This window comes from Acomys minous (assembly GCF_964271855.1).
Source record: "Acomys minous genome assembly, chromosome: 15".
NCBI classification, from domain to species: Eukaryota; Metazoa; Chordata; class Mammalia; order Rodentia; family Muridae; genus Acomys; species Acomys minous.
This window is the reverse complement of record NC_140497.1, coordinates 81102493-81119810: the sequence shown is the minus strand read 5'-3', so window position 1 is coordinate 81119810 and position 17318 is coordinate 81102493.

Here is a 17318-nt window from a genome sequence, read left to right as displayed (position 1 = left end):
GACACGGTTCAGCAGAGACACGGCCTCTAAGCAAGCATGTTTCATTACATAGTATGTGTGTCTTAAAAAGAGTATCAATGGAATTTGATCGGGGGACACTCTTTTCCTCCTAGACCCACACTTTTGTCCTTCCTCCCTTTGGACTCCCGCCACACTGATCCAGGCCAATGAGAGAACACACTGAGAAGCCTAGCAACATCCCTCAGAGGAGCCACCCCTGCGGAGGGACAGACATAGATGCACACACAGACCGCGCCCACAGAAGCAGCACAGTTATATATGATTGATACTAGGGGTGCATGGGAAAAACAAAGGAAGCAGTACCCCACTAGTTCTCTGGTTCCCCCTAAAATATTTAGTTACTAATTATCAGATATGCAGGAAAAAAATTTTTCAGGAAACTGAATTGATGTTCTCAAGTCATCTACTAACAGATGTCCCCCCATCACTTACCTCCCCCACCCCCACCAGGAGTGAAGGGGCAGCGAAGACAATGCCCCCTTGCAGCTTGTACCTGTCTTGATGTTCACTGCGCATTCATTCATTCCTATGCTTACCCCTTGCTCATCCTTTTGATGTGCAGAGGCGAGAATTAGCTCCCGGTTGTCATTCCTATGGTTAGGCCCTCTTGCACCTCTCCACAAGCCCCACTCCGCTCAGCACTCGGACCCATGCCCTGAGGCCACCCTGTAATGAGGCTGCGACCACACTTCATGCCTTTCTCTGCCTCTGGCACCCCTATGAGTGAGGCAATGAGGCGCCTTTCCTTTTATGTTTTGTGCATTGGACCCAAGACTTGCCCAGCCTTCTCTAACTGCCCTTCGGGTTTCGTCTTCCATCCGTGAGCCTAAAATATAAAGACTCATTTGATTACTGCCAACCAGAAAATCAAGTCAGGGAATCAGCTAGTTTCTTTTGTTGGCAGCATGGATGTCCTCTTTTCCGGGGAAGAGCGCATCTCCTGAGACTCTAGAAGGAAGAACATAATGAGGCTTCGAGAATGATGCACTTGACCTTCTTTTAGCTGGCCAATTATGCATGCATCTTTTGCCTCTGACTACGTGTTATGGAACCATCTCCCTGCTCATAAGAATATCCAGCCTAAATGGTATATACTCACTTATATTGAGACACTAGTCCAAGGTGTAAGTCCCCATGAAAAACTGTACCTACCAGGATAGTGGGTAAGAGGGGAGGACATCCTATTGAAACTTTAGGTGTGAGAAGCCTGGGAGAAAGAGGAAATAGAAGGATCCAGCAGGTCCTGGAAAACTACAGGCGAGTCTGGGCCCTGGGGTCCTCCGCAAACTGTGGCAACAGCCAAGGAAAAAATAGGCAGTAAACTTTGAACCCCTACCCGGACTAGCCGATGGACATTCTCCACTGTTGAGTGGAGAAGGAGATCTAACTTTCACACAAACTCTGGTGCCCCATATTTGAACATGTCCCTTGGATGGAGATGCCTGGTGGCACTCAGAGGAAAGATAATAGGTCACCAAGGAGAGACTTGATACCGTATGAGCATATTCAGGGGGAGGAGGTCCCCCTCAGACACAGACTTAGGGGAGGGGAGGGGAGTAGGGGGGAAGTGGGAGGAAGGGAGGAATGGGAGGATACATGGGATGGGCTAATAACTGAGATGTAATATGAATAAATTAATTTTAAAAAATGTAAAAAAAAAAAAAAAAAGAACATCCAGCCTTGCTCTGGTGGATCCTACCAGTGACAAGAGCTAAGGTAGAGTCACTAGACACCTGAAAAGCAAAGACTGGCTTCAGAGAAATGACAGCACATGACAATGACAAAAGAAGCAAAGATACTATTCCTTTTGCTTGTGTTTAATGGCTTCACATGACAACATTGGCTGTTTTATGCACACATAACAACCTCTTTTGTCTTCATGATTTCTGCATCAAGGACTTCTATTGCTATCTCACTCCCAACAGATTATCCCTAGCCAGTCCATTTGTCACTATAACTATGTGACTTGATGGGCACTGATCTGTTGAAACAAAGGCCTTGACTTCCTGTCCTGACTCCGCTGTGACCTTGTGGGCGGGAGCTGATCTCCACATGGCCACCTCTAGAACAGCGGTGGCAGTCACCTGCCTTGCTCTCATCTAAACATGTAGGTTTCTCAGAGGATGATGAAGCACTATCAATAAACAAAGAAGTCAGACGCTCTATTCTGATTGCCCTCAGACATGCTGTATTTCCAATTACAGGGTGAGTCAGTCACTGATTAATTGCTGTGAGAGCAGCAGTCCCCTCCTGGGAAATGCAGCTGTGGGGCAAATCCGGTTCAGGTGACACACGTGAGCTTATCACAGGACCCCAGTGTGTTAGCCCTCTTCACTCTCACACAACAGTCTTAGCTCAACCTCAAGAGGTGAAGTAAAGTTTTTTTTATGCTATAGTTCAGGAGTATCCAACCTGCATGCAGCCTAGTACAGCTGTGAATGCAGCCCAACACAAAAGCATAAACTTACTTAAACATTATGAGGCAGGTTTTGTGGCTTCATTGTACGGTTCCTGAGCCTAAACTTTACAGATGGCATGTTATATTGCAGTGTCACATGATGCTTTTGCAGGCATGCATGGTACGGTGGTTTCCATGAGAATGGCCCCTGGGTTCATATATTTGAATCATTGGTTACCAGTTTGGGGAACTAGAGAAGATTGGAAGATGTGGCCTTGTTGACAAGGTGTGTCACTGGGGGGTAGACTTTGGGGATCATGCCGTTCTTGGTCAGTCTCTCCTCCTTTCTCTCTCTGTCTCTCTCTGTCTCTCTGTCTCTCTCTGTCTCTCTGTCTCTCTGTCTCTCTGTCTCTGTCTCTCTCTCTCTCTCTCATTCTACCTCATACAATGTGGATTAAGATGTAAGCTCTCAGTTACTGCTGCAACACCATGCCCACCTACCTACTGCCATGCTCTCCACTGTGACAGTCATGGCCCTACCCTCTTAAACTGTGAGCCCAATAAAGTCTTCTACAAGTTGCCTTGACTGTGGTGTCTCTTCACAGCAACAGAAAAGCAACTAAGACATTCTCCAAAAGCAAAAAGTCAAACTGGTACTATCAGAATTTATATGCTCTTGCGATGACTTAGCAAGTAAAGCCCATAATTATCAAAAATATTTCAGCCCGCCACCACAAATAAGAGGTACTAAATGTTCTTTAGAAAACAGGACCAGAGGCCGGGCGTGGTGGCGCACGTCTTTAATCCCAGCACTCGGGAGGCAGAGGCAGGCGGATCTCTGTGAGTTCGAGGCCAGCCTGGTCCACAAAGCGAGTCTAGGACAGCCAAGGTTACACAGAGAGACTCTGTCTCAAAAAACCAAAAAAATAAAAAAATATTTTAAAAAAAGAAAGAAAAAAAGAAAAGAAAACACGAATAAGTTGTATCCTTATTTGACCATTACGCATACTTCTGAACTTCACCGCTGCCCACCATGTCATACAGTCAACCTCTTGCTTCCTCTCCTCAGCCTTGCTTTCTGTTTTCCTGTCCATTACCTTCCATAACAAAAATAAGCATAGTCTCTTGTCTCTCGCTATTTTATGAACCCCAGCATGGTTTCTACAACATCTCAAAGGAAAAAATACAGAAAGGTTACAAGTGAAGCAAAATGTTCAACAATAAGTGAATGCACAGCTACTTTTTTTTCCCCAAGGTAAATAGCAGGTTACCCCGCTTAGCGTATGCAAGTGTGCAAAGGCTTTGATTTGAAAAGGTATTATATTGCCTGTTTGCCACTGATAAACATTCTGGAAAATTCAGTGCACAACAAATATTGTGTCATAGAACAGAAAAGAAAACTTTTAAAAGTGGGTCTTAACTATAACAAGAAAAGCCCCCTTTTTAAAAAGATGGAGTCTACTGTAAAAGTCAGTTATACAGTCGCATATTTGATATCCCCCAACTCCCAATCAAAGCTGTTTACTGGTGGTGAGTTTGCTGAGAGAATATTGAGAATGCCACAGATATGCCCTACAAAGGGCTGGGGAGGGTTGTTTTTTACATCAGTTTGCCTCACTGGGATACAGCCAGGAGAAGAGAAGAAACTGGAACATCTACCAAGTCAACGTGGAGAGTGGAGCTGCTCATTTTAGCTGCTGTGCCTTGGTGACGGATGCCAGCACAGATGCCACATCTATGGCCCCATTGACATTTGTATTAGAGGCACTGGTGACAAACCTAACCACCGAAGAAAGGGCTTCTCTAGTCCCATTGAAAGCTATAACTAAATCAAAAATGTGTATGAAGTGTGTAAAGGTGACTTTTCTCTGTCCATTGTCAACATGTCTGGTACAGCAACAGACGGTGTCCCAAAGACGGTAAATAAAAGAGACTTGAAAAAGTAATAGAAGATGATTCAACTGCCACCCCAGAGTCACACTTAATGAAGTATTATTGCATAGGACATCAAGAAAATCGTGCACAAGTGCAATGAAAATAGATGTCATCGTGAAAACTGTCATCAGGTCGTAAGGACCACAGGATTATATTGTTGCCAGGTCTATGAATTCCTTGGAGTGTTAATGCTTAGTAAAGCCACATTATTGGAACCCAAAAATGCTAAGTCAAGGTCAAATGATGAAAATATTTCTTGTTTATGACCTTTCAAATCAGCAATGGTGCCAAAACTAAAATTAACTTGATGATAAAATTCAGCTTGCATATATAACTTGCATTGTAAACATAACTGCTCACTGCAAATGAACTAAATTGAGTCTTTAATACAGTGTCTCAAATCATTACAGCACTCCAGCTGAAACCAAAATTATAGCAAGATCAAAATAAGGCACAAATATGCCTCTTGACACAGTGACTAAACACAGCCCCATCAAGGGAAAAAAGTAGTGTTGTCTTTCAATTCAATATGAGAATTTGCAAACAAACTTCAGGATTTCAATGAAGATAATATTTTGAATAATTTGAGACTCTGTTTTCAGTTGACATAAATATGTTACCTGTTCATTTTTTGTTTTGTTTTTGGCTTTTCGAAACAGGGTTTCTCTGTGTAGCCTTGGCTATCCTGGATTCGCTTTGTAGACTAGGCTGGCCTCGAACTCACAGGGATCCACCTGCCTCTACCTCCTGAGTGCTGGGATTAAAGGTGTGTGCCACCACGCCTGGCTACCTGTTCATTTTCAAATGGAACACATAGAGCTGTTGGCTGACATTTAACCTGAGGAAAATGTTGGTCATGTCGCTCGCCTTTCCCCCACCCCCACCCCCCACTGCATCTCCCACTCAACTCTGGGTACCCGTGGTTGCTTTCTGGCAGCCTCTACACTTGCTTGCTCGCAGTTGTTTTCAAGAAGGAAGCACAGTGAGAGCAAAACTACTAGCAAACCACCTGATGAGCCGCGGGAACTTAGCGAGGACCGCAGCTCCTTCCTTCTGACCAAATACGGATGCTCTGGATCCTCCGATGCAGTGCCTGTAGCCCACTAACTTTATGTGGCCCTCTTTTCGTTTACTTTTATGATAATTCTTTTGAATTACTGATGTTCCCTTACTCGGGTTTGTTCTATCAGTGACCACAAACTTGGGCATGCGAGATGAGTTTAGGAGGCTCTCTGCATGGGCGTGATACCGCGTAAGGAGCGTGGTTCCCGGAGGAGCTTTTGCTTACTTGTGACGGCGGATGTTGTGAAAAGTGTACACAGAAGTTTCTTTCTTGTCAGCTTTCATTAGCATGTTTAATGTGTAGCCCAAGACGATAGCTCTTTGTCTCATATGGCCGAGATGTCAAAAAGCTAGAGAGACCATACACACACACACACACACACACACACGATGTTTTATACTTCGTGTGCTGTGCCCTCTAATATCAAAATCTCAAGGGAAGTTTCTGCTTATGGCATCTTTATTGCAAACATGTTTGTTTATTTGAGCCTTTAAACTTAACCCCGCAGCACTCTTTCCTAAAGCTCCTTCGCTAATTTTCTTGCTTTTCTTGGCCTTGCCCATTTCAGTTCACCCCGTGCTCTTCTTTCATTATCCATAGTCCCTTTGTGTTCTCCAGTGAAAGTTATGCGTGTGATGATGATGATGATGATGAGCTTGGAGGCTCTGGTGGTACCCACCCTCCTCCCTGCATGTATTTCTCTGTGAGGCCACCAGAGGGCCTTTGGAAATTGTGAAGCAAATGGTTGTGGCTCTTGTGGAATAAAAAGCCTGCTCCCAAAGCCTTCCCTGTACCCCTCCACGCTAGCAGCAACCCTGCCCTTCTTCCTTCCTAAGCACTTTCACAACCCCGGGTCTTTGCACTTGCTGTAATGGGTGCACCAGACCGTCGCATGGCTCCCTTCTAGCCCTCATTCAGCTCCGTACTCAGCCCTCACCCTAGTGCAGAGACTCTCTCTGCCCACCCTGCCACTCACAGGCTTCTGAATCTCCATTAGGCCACTCTGATTTATCTCCACCCCATCTGTCACCGATCTAGCCACTTGTTTACTTGTTTGTAGACTTATTCAAATTATTCTATAACCTGTGGGAGACTAGGTCTTATTTTGTCCGTTATGGTATGCGTATTTCCAGCAATAAATCAGCGCATCACTCAAAGTAGGCATTCCATAACTACATGCTGGCTAAATGATGGAGAAAGAAAAGGAAGGCAGAATAGGGGAACGAAAGCAAAAAAAGCAGGAAAAGAAAGAGGGAAGAAGAGAGAGGGGGAAGGAGATGATATAACAAGACTAGAAGGCATTAGCATGACATTTGCAGAGCCTTTTACAAGAAAATGGTGCAGACTCTGCCCACCACCCCCACTTCCTGTCCCCCTAGAACGTTGAAATCCTGAACTCCTACAGTCTTTCAGTAGGCAAAGATTTTCCAGGAAACGGAGTGCAAACTACGGTTAGAAGCTCTCTGCCACGTCATTAGCGAAGGGAAATGAAAGGCAATCTTGAGGGTCCCTGCTTCTTTTGTGATAATTTCTGCTTCTGTCATAGGAGGTGGTTAGGCCAGCATCTTCTGGCTTGAGGAAAGAAGCTCCCACGCAGGGGAATCTGTCTGCTTTACCTCCTCCCATCAGCACCAGAAAGGATGAGGTCCTTCATCTCCATCTCCGAAGGCGACAGCCCCTCTGCAGCCTTCTGTGGCCCCGAGGTACGTGCAGGCGTTGTTCTTCTCAGTACCCCCTACCTCACTTGGATGTCAGTCCCTGGATTTGTCAAGCAACAGTGCAAACATTAAAACCACACATTCACTTCAGAGGAGGAAAGCTGGTAAGTAGTGGGCTCAGGGTCCTGTGCTGGGCTTTCTTACTCAAAACAGCCTAGAACAGCATGGTAATTGAACCTTCAGAATTTTCAAAGAAAGCAACTCACATATTATCTGCTTATATCTATGCTGGATTTCCTGCAGACATCAGGAACCCAAAACAGGCATCTTAACTAAAGTTTAAGAGTATCAATACTGTGCCGGGGTGGTGGTGGTGGTGCACACCTTTAATCCCAGCACTTAGGAGGTAGCGGCAGGTGGATCACTGTGAATTCGAGGCCAGCCTGGTCTACAAAGTGAGTCCAGGATAGTCAAGGCTACACAGAGAAACCCTGTCTCAAAAAACCAAAAACAAAACAAAAAAAGAATATCAATACTGAGAGTCCAAATTTCCTGGTGACCAAGCCCCAGCCCATCACCTCCCAGCCATGTGGCCATTTGCAAATAACTTCTCTGGTTGTAGGACAGCTAACCAATGCAGTTAAAACAACTAAGGCATTACGCTTGCGGTTATGTGATAGAAGATTTTACATTAATGGTGATGCAAATTAACACAACTAAAAACAAGTTTGAGAGGAGAGAGGGTAGTGGATAAAGGTAAAGACATCACATCACCTAGATGCAAGCCAGCCTTACTATTTATTAGCTGTTTACTCAGGCAAGCTAATTCTTCTCTGCCTCACGTTCATCCTGTGTAAAAGAAGATGCTACGCATTGGTGAGTGACCTTGGAGAAAAGAAGAGAATTAAGAAACAGAGTTCAGCCACACAAAACACTCCAGAATGACAGATGCCATGGTAGGAGGCAGGGGAGACTGGGGAGCCACCAGACAGGTGTGAGGAACCCCAGAGTGTAGTGTAATGGCAGACCATGTAGAAACCGAATCAGAGGAGCTCCATAGTCAGCCTCTTCAAACTCCCCGATAGAGCAAACAGGATGAGGACACGAATCGGCCACTAAATTTAGTGTCGTGGTAACCACTGCCCCTTGACAGGAATCAGTTCTTTGGGGTGCTATGAGAACATCCTGGTTGGGGTGCTGATGGTAAACAGAGGGCAGAGACACCCAAACCGGCTGGGGCATCCAGCGCCCGTCAACACCGCCTCTGCTTTTACATCTATGTTATGTTGCTCATCATCTTAATTTCGTGACCAATCACAGCAGTTGCGAGCCTCATCTTTTCTCGACGACTTTCCTCCACCTCTGCTTCCACCAGAGCACTGCAGGAAAGCTGGGCTAAGCATTTTCTTCTCTGAGTCTACAGCCGGACTGCCTGAACGTCGCCAGGGGAAGGGAGAACTTGCAAGCACGCAGTGACAGCTCTTCTGAGGAGTCCTGCAGCGAAGAAAAGCCACGGCAAGGAGTAATAGCCAGGGAGCGAATGAAGCAGAGGCTTGGCTTCGCCTGAGAGAAACAGCATCGTGTCTGCACGTTGGCGGGATCAGCCCAGCGAAGCGTAAAGTGAGATATAGAGACGATGAGTGAAGCGCAGTGAGCTGCAGGTACGGGCTGTGCAGCGGAGTGTGAGGGCTCAGGTATCGGAATGAATGTTAGATGTGGGTGGGACTGTAACCGAAGTTCTTCCTACCACTTCCGCTTTCATGCTCAAAATACGAAGCGCATGCCTAGAAGGATAGGAGACGGGCGGGGCCACAGAGACTCCTCTTGTGGGACTTTTTTTTTCCCCGTGAGCATAACATGAGAAAGGTCACCGCGTGCTATCAAGTTTCCCCCCAGCAATATTGAGATGGGTAGGTGCAGGCGGAGAGAAGAAGATAATGGAATGAAGATGTCGAAGGGTCAAAGGTTAAAAGTACCGATCCTGTAACAGGATAGAGGTGTACGTAAGCAGGATGTGAGTAGAAACGGGGTTTAAGTTGGAGAACTCATAAGATTATGAAGGTGCACATGTTCAGTGGCCATCACAATGTCTGGGATGCAGAACCTTGTAAGAGGCTAGGAGCAGTCACCGAGAAATGCAGAGAATCAATTAGGTCCAGTTTCCTGGTAGGCTTGTGTTCCCATTAAAATTAGCAAGAATCATGGGTATTTGGATGTAACAGGAAGGAAAAAGAAGTAAAACTGGGGGAAACTGAGAGGGAAAGACTGGAGAGTCATGTGATTGTGAATAAAAGATAATGAGGGATAAATGGCAGTGTAAGAGTCAACATTAACCACTGGGGTGGGAGGGTCGTATGGAAACATCAGTAAAATCTTCCACCTGGGGGTTCAGTGGTCATGGGGAGTCGGAGAAATGATCCAGCCTTTGAGAGAGCTGGAACCAAGAAGACTGAAGGGACCAGGTCGCCCTCAGTCTGAGAGAGGAAGGATTCTAGGGATAGGCTGAACATGCAGGAGACTTTACCTCTAATAGAGCTGGAAGACAAGAGGGAAATGCTGAGCTGCAGGGACTAGCAGCGGGGCGGGGGCGGGGACGGTGCAGAACGCGAGCATATGGTGCGCTGTAGGGGTTAGAGGGTGGGAGCCGACAGCTGACCTGGATATCTGCGGGCTTCTTGAAGAGATGACAGAAATAGATACGCAAGGAATAATAGAGCAGCTGCAGTGGACTGCAGGCAGACGCTCCATGACTGTGGGTGTCAGGGAGGGCAGGATGGGTTTCTAGGTCTTCCTGGGGGATAGAAGGCTCTCTCTGGTGTGGAATAATGCAACCGTTTTCTTAAGTCAGCGAAGGAAGGGACGGTTTTCTTTTAAGCTGGTATGGGCTGTACTGACTCCTACTGGTGGACTAAGGAATCCTGGAGTTGGCAGATCCCACGTGAGCTGTCCCTTCTGTCACCCCCTTCCAATATTATTTTTCAACCAAGGAAATGACTATAGTAAAGGCAATTTTTATTTATTTATTTTTTTATTTTTTAGTAAAGGCAATTTTAAGGACACATAGTGACATCCTGGAAGACCAGCAAAAATAAAACTTTTACCCAGAAAGTTATGCCTTGTCTGTTTCTCTCCAGTGTGACTGTCCAAATAACTCTTTTCTCCCAGTAAATGCAGCCATGCACAGGGAAGGAAACAGCATGGGAAAGTACATCAGCCAAGTCCCTCAAAACCACTTAAAACACAAGTGAAGGGAAGGTTAGCATTTGGACAGTGACAAGAGGAAACCTCAACAAGGAACTAGGCTGGGCTCTGAGTCTAGCAGCTGCCACCGTGTGAAATGAACGTGTTCCTCAGGCCAGCCCAAGAACCAACAATACCTGCTAGGCCTAGAAGCAACTATAATCCTCCGCACTGAAAACTCAACCGCTGCCCATCCCTGTCTCAATGGGAAGCCTTCGAAATGAGCCACAGAGCATTTGTCTATCCACTTCCTAACATGCTGTTGGTGGCATCCGTTGGCCAACCCAACTAAAGACCAGAGAGTGAAGAAGCTCATTCCTGCAGTCATTGAAGCCATCTTCCTGTTGCAGGCAACAGGAGAGGAGGGGAGACAGATCTGGTGAGACTGACAGATAATGTCCCTCATAGGAGTCAGTGCGCACAAGACACAACAGAACCATAAGAGACAGAAAATGGAGAGAAAAGACTGACGAAGCAACATAAAACAAGAGGCTGTTTGTTGGTTGAATATAAGATGTCCCCCATAGGCTCATGTGTTTGAAAACTTAGTCCCCAGATTGTAACCTTGTCTTGGGAGGTTGATGAAACAAAAAAAAGACACAAAACCTAGCTGGCTTTAAGAGGCCACAGGCTAGATCTTTGAGGGTCATAGCCTGGACCATTTCCAGGTTAGTTGGTCTTCTTCACTGCTAGTCACAATGTGACAAACTGCCTAGCACTTCCCCCATACAGACAGAAGCAAGCTTCCATGCCATACTTTCCCTGTCATGGTGGGCTCACCCTTCTGAACTATGACTCATAATAAGCCTCTCTTCACTTAAGTTGCTTCTTGTTTTTTTTTTTAAAGATTTATTTATTATTTATATACTGTTCTGTCTGCATGTGAGCTTGAATGCCGGAAGAGGGCACCAGATCTCACTTTAAATGGTTGTGAGCCACCATGTGGTTGCTGGGAATTGAACTCAGGACCTCTGGAAGAGCAGGTGGCGCTCTTAACCACTGAGCCATTTCTCCAGCTTAAGTTGCTTCATGTAGTTCTCCTGGGACATCGGACTCATCATACTTAGGGTCCAAGACCACTGCGGGAAAGTCAATGGCAGGGGGCACAGCCACCATCCCCCACTGCATTGTCCTCCGTGTTGTGCTACCCAGCCCTGGAGCCGCCCCCCAGCAGACCCACAATGGGGGTGCCCAATTTGGGGCCCGAACCCACAACCCTGGGATTAAGAGCCCCATGCTCTACCGACTGAGCTGGCTGGGCCGAAGTGGCAGAAGAAGATGTGATCACGGATAGGGGTCAGCTTGTCAGTCACTTGGTTGGCAATGTAAGTGGCCGCTCCACTCTTTATTAAGCCAATCTGAAGGTATTGGAGGAAATGCTTACAAAATATGATGCATCCATAAGAAAAACAACACCAAAGTCTGACCTGTATTGAGACCTCTGCTGGTACAGAAATCAGCATTTGAACAATACAAAGACAACCTTAACACAGTGCACAAGCAGATCACCCCAACATATCGCAAGAGAACTTCTGAGTCCCAAGAAGAAGATTAAAGCTGAACTCATGAAAAGCCACGCCTCCAACCTGCTCCCTAGCATCTCTAAAATTGGGAATCCTCATGACACCAAGATTAAGAGAAGGGACCCCAAATGGTTAGAGCATTTGGGTTCCCATGAAGAATACTCAGGACCAGAGCATAATGACGCAATGCCCGCTAAGTTCTAAAGAAAATGCTTAATCAATCTAGTACATTCTGCCTAGTCAAATAATGAAAGCTTGGACAAGAGACTTATGGTGCAGCTCAGTAGAGTATTTATGTAGGATGTATGAGCTCCTGGGGTTGATCCCCAGAGCCACATAAGTCAGGTGTGCCAGTAGATGCCTGAAATCCAGCACTCTGGAAACAGAGCCAGAGGATCAGACATTTAAAGTAACGATCACCTCCATGGGAAGTTTTTAGGCCCGTTTGGGGTATGAAACCCTGTCCAAAGGAGTGTGCAGATTCTTTCTACTACTCCCCTTCAAAAATATATGTGCTGGGGCTGGAGAGATGGCTCAGTGGTTAAGAGTGCCGCCTGCTCTTCCAGAGGTCCTGAGTTCAATTCCTAGCAACCACATGGTGGCTCACAACCATCTATAATGTAATCTGATATCCTGTTCTGCAGATAAAGCACTCATATGCAATAAATTGTGTGTGTGTGTGTGTGTGTGTGTGTGTGTTGTACATGTATGCGAGATGTCTAAATTAAGTTCTATAATTCTGAATTATGACCAGTTGACTTCAGATTGGAGGACAGGAAGGAAGCGCGCGCGCGCACACACACACACACACACACACACACACACACACACACACACGTTTTGTTACTAGGTTGACTCATTCTCTGTTCTAAGGTTTATAAATCATTGCTCCTTTACTTTCCTAGTGCCTTCTTTTCAGCTTTCATTATCATAATGGCCTCCTAAGTGGGCGCTCTCACCATTTCCCAACATACTAATCAATAGTCACACTGCTGCCAAGGGACTTTTCTAAATTCATTCTTCTAGTCCCTTAATCTTCTCTGAAAGTCATCAATTGATCTCCCTTCCATAGTAAAACCCAAACTCTTTACCATGACTCATTAAAAACCTAAACATATCCCCTGAGTTGTCTTATGTTTCAGTCACACCAAACTTTAAGCATTTCTCCAATAAAACAAGACTTTATATTGGAAAGTATATACAATAAAATCAATTAATTATGAATCCTATTTGCATTGTGTAAGCCACCATTGATTACAAGTCACCCTATACTAGGAATTAATAGCCTACCAACAAAGAAGAAAGAAGAACAAGCCTCCCGCAAGCAAAGCATTGAGCATATGGCTGTGGGCTCTGCCAGCCGCTTTCTTTGGGCTTCTGTTATTGGGTTCTGTTTCCCATTGGCACTCATGGTCAATGCAGTGAGCACCCATGCATGGTAAAAGCCCAGGGGCTGAAGGCACAAAGGCCATGCATGCCAAAAAGTAAACACACAAAAATAAATAAATAAATAAAAACAATGGCTCATGTACTATTTAAATTTCTGCAAGGAGAAAATGAATTTTATATTAAGATTTTGAAGTTCTCTATCATGTAAGCTGTTTTCTCAAAGTAGACTCAAGTTCTTCTGCCTAGTTAGCCTGCTGATTCCCCCATGATTTAGTGAAAATATCATTACTTTCAGAACATTATTTCTCTGGCTTTTTCCAGGAGAAATTCAGTATCTTTTAATTCTGCCACCATGACAGTCTGGATAGAGTTCTTACTTTAAACTTAGCAGTTAGAAATTATATTTCACCCCCCTGGCTCAGCGATGACCATCGAGAGAAGCAACTGAGAGAAACGCCTTGCTTCATCCTTGCAGTACCATAGGATCAGGACACAAATATGTTTGCTAAAAAGAACTGATAGAGCATCTAGGTGTAGTGGCCTATGCCTATAGTACCAGAACTCTGCAGGCTGAGGCAGGAGGATTGCCATGAGTTTGAGGCCAGCCTATGCTACAGAGTGAGACTCTCTCTCAAAGGAAGGAAGGAGATGAAGGAGGAGGAGGAGGGAATAGCAAGTTGCCATGGATTATTATGGTGGTACCTACAGGCTGTACGACTGTAATTCTTATTAATTGTTTTTCTAAATTGTGAGTGAAGCATCTTCATAAAAACTTACTCTGGGGTTCTACATTTCTAAGTTATAATTGTTTCCCAGCATTCATTATTATAATCCACATGCAAACTGGGGGAACATGCTACAGAAAGCCATCCTGTTTACTTTATACTTGGGGAGTTTTTTTTTTTTTTTTTTTTAGACTTTCCATGGGGAGGCATGAGAGAAAAAATCTACCCACCTGTGGGGCTCTGCTGGAGAGGTCTAAGTCTAGCGCTCCTAGATAGCCTGTAAGTTACATAAAGGCACTCCTTTTCTCAGCGGGGTCCCCCTCTCTGAACCCTAGAAACTCTAAGGAGCATCACATAGCCAACAGGGAAGATTATAGACCTGACCCTTTCCTGATAAAACCTGTTCAGCAAGCACCTGGGATTCCTGGAAATACCCCACCCTATGCTAAGGAGATCCTAGCCTTCAACAAATGACCTTTAATCATACCTGGAAGTTCTTCCCCCATCCATAGGATAATTAAGTACTGTGCTCTCCTTCTTGTGATAGGACCCTGTACCACCGCATGTAAATCAAGTATCCCCTGGCACCCTAGCCCCAGTAAATCAGACACATTCACCCTCAAATCCCTCACCACTGCCAAGTGTTTATAAACCCCTGATTCATGAAAATAAAGGGTGGCTTGCTCTGTGTCTCCTGCTCATGCCATTCTTCCACCATGACCATCTGAGACTCCATTTATTCTGGAGAAGAATCACTGCTGGACATCCAAGGCTTGACTGCAGGTAAAGGCAGTCAAGGCAGCGATGGCAGAGCTGCCTTGGCAGCTGCTGAAGCCTTCTCTATCACTGCTGGCTTGGTGCTAACTGCCGATGGAGCACCGCCTGGCCTGCTTCTCACCAGACCTGCTTTGGGGCATCTGCTCACTTCCTCTGCCATGCTTAGAACAGCAGTTTAACAAAGAGTTGTAACACTTTTGGTATCATAACTGGCATGTGTATCTCCCGAGTGTTCCACTGCTGTCTGATACAGGCAAACTCATTCTAAAAGAGCTAGCTAACTGTAATACTTGGTGGGAAACTCTTTCCACACCCTGGTCTAAGCACAAACAGCTGATAGACTTGTGTGTTCATAAATCAAGTGAAGCCCTGTATTACAATTAAGTGGAGGAACTGCCACATCATAACGGATGAGCTTAGAAGACGAGATCAACTTTGATAGCAACACTGATTATTATCTAGATGCCTAAAGACAAAAATTTCCACAGGTAACAGCTGTTACTCGATGCTACAAGTGGCAAATGCTTGTGATACAGCGTGGGATGGCCCTCTCATGCAGGACCTCATATCATCTTTTAAACGCCTTCTACGTTTTATCATTTTTCTTCTTGAGTTTTTTCTCTCGAGATCAAACATTGTTTGAAGTAAAAAGTGGGGCTATTTGCCACTGCTCTTAGCATCTTTGCACTGGATGCATCCACACAAGGGCTTTGATGCACAGTTTCTGGAAACTGGCTGAATACGGAGCATCTACTTTTTTTTCTGATGCAAGTGACAGTTGAGAGACAACAGAGAAAGTTGAAGGGGAAAATAGTGACCATCTACGGCAGTTGTAGGCACAGGGTTCCTGGCGTCAACACTCTGGATTTTAGCCACTATGTGGAGGGAGGCAGGTTCTGAATTAGGAGAATTCTTCAAGGTGCCCAGGACCAGGGATAACATCAGTGGTTTGTTCATCCGTAGTGAATTCTGGACCAAGGTCACCACTTCTCTCTGAGCTGGCTGTCATCCGTACCCCTGCTTTCTTATAATGCTGCATTGCCTAATTTGCTCCTCACCATATGACTGGACCTGGAACGGGGAACAGCAGTCCCATAGGGGCTAAAGCACTAGCTAAGGCTCGGAAAGCACTGTAGCAGAGGGGACAGAAAGATTTTAAGAGCCAGAGGTGCTGGGTATCGCACGCCTTTAATGCTGACATTTAGAAGGCAGAGGCAGGTGGAACTCTGAGTTTAAGGCCAGCCTGGTTTACAGTGCCAGTTACAGGACAGCCAGGGCTACACAACTACACAAAGAAACCTTTGGGGGGGGAGAGAGACAGAGAGACAGAGAGAGACAGAGACAGAGAGAGACAGAGAGACAGAGGAGAGAAGAGAGAGGAGAGAGGGGGCAGATCGGTAAACTTGCTGTGAGATTGTGTCTCCTGGAATGTCAGGTGCTATACCAGAAAGTGTCATTAATATGACTGTCTAACCAAGAGCTGAGCGAAGACAGCAACAGACATATCTAAGTGGACAGTGGAAACCTGGGAGGCCTCAGCCCTACATTAAGAACTACAGGCAGGGCCGGGCGTGGTGGCGCACGCCTTTAATCCCAGCACACGGGAGGTAGAGGTAGGCGGATCGCTGTGAGTTCGAGGCCAGCCTGGTCGACAAAGTGAGTCCAGAGCAGCCAAGGCTACACAGAGAGACCCTGTCTCAAAAAACCAAAAAAAAAAAAAAAAAAAAAAAAAGAAAGAAAGAAAGAAAGAAAGAAAAGAACTACAGGCAACTATGGAATGCTCAGAGGGAGAAAAAAATAGTCTTCCCCAGGGAAGAGTACACAAACTGTTTATCCAATACCAAATGGTCAGCCCCCAAAAAGAAACATAAAAGTTTCAGGCTGACCAGGTTATATTTAATGTATATATATATATGTATATATATGTGTGTGTATATGTATATATATGTATATGTATATATATATGTATGTACATACGCATGTATGGACAATTAATGACAAAAGAGTCCATGAATTTAAAAGAAAGAAAGGGGTATATGTGAGAGGCGTAGATGGCAGAAAGTGAAGGCAGAGGCAGGCTGATCTCTGTGAGTTTGAGGTCAGAGCTAGTTCCAGGACAGTCAGAGCTACACAGAGAAACCCTGTCTCAAAAACAACAACAACAGCAATAATAATGATAATAACAAACAATAATTAGTAAAAAAAAAAAAAAACCCACTGAAACACTGAAGTTGAGATCTGGAGGACAATTGACCTATGAAGGTTAGTCATATTTCTCAAGTGCAGACAGCAGTAGTACCACAGAGACACTGAAATGGATGAGATCTGTTTGTTTATGACCTAAAGATGTATACGATTAAATAATATTAAATAATAATTTAATAAAACTAACTAAATAAAATAAATAAATAATATGATTAAATAATAAAAGTTGTGGCCAAACAATTCAGTATAGTTAGAAAAAAGCTAACCCTAGCACAATTTCTAGATTTTATTATAAAATCAGAAAAGAGGTCAATAAAAATGCTAATATAGACTGTTACTAGTAAATATCATTTGCTAATTAGTAAATGCAACAGCAATGCTATA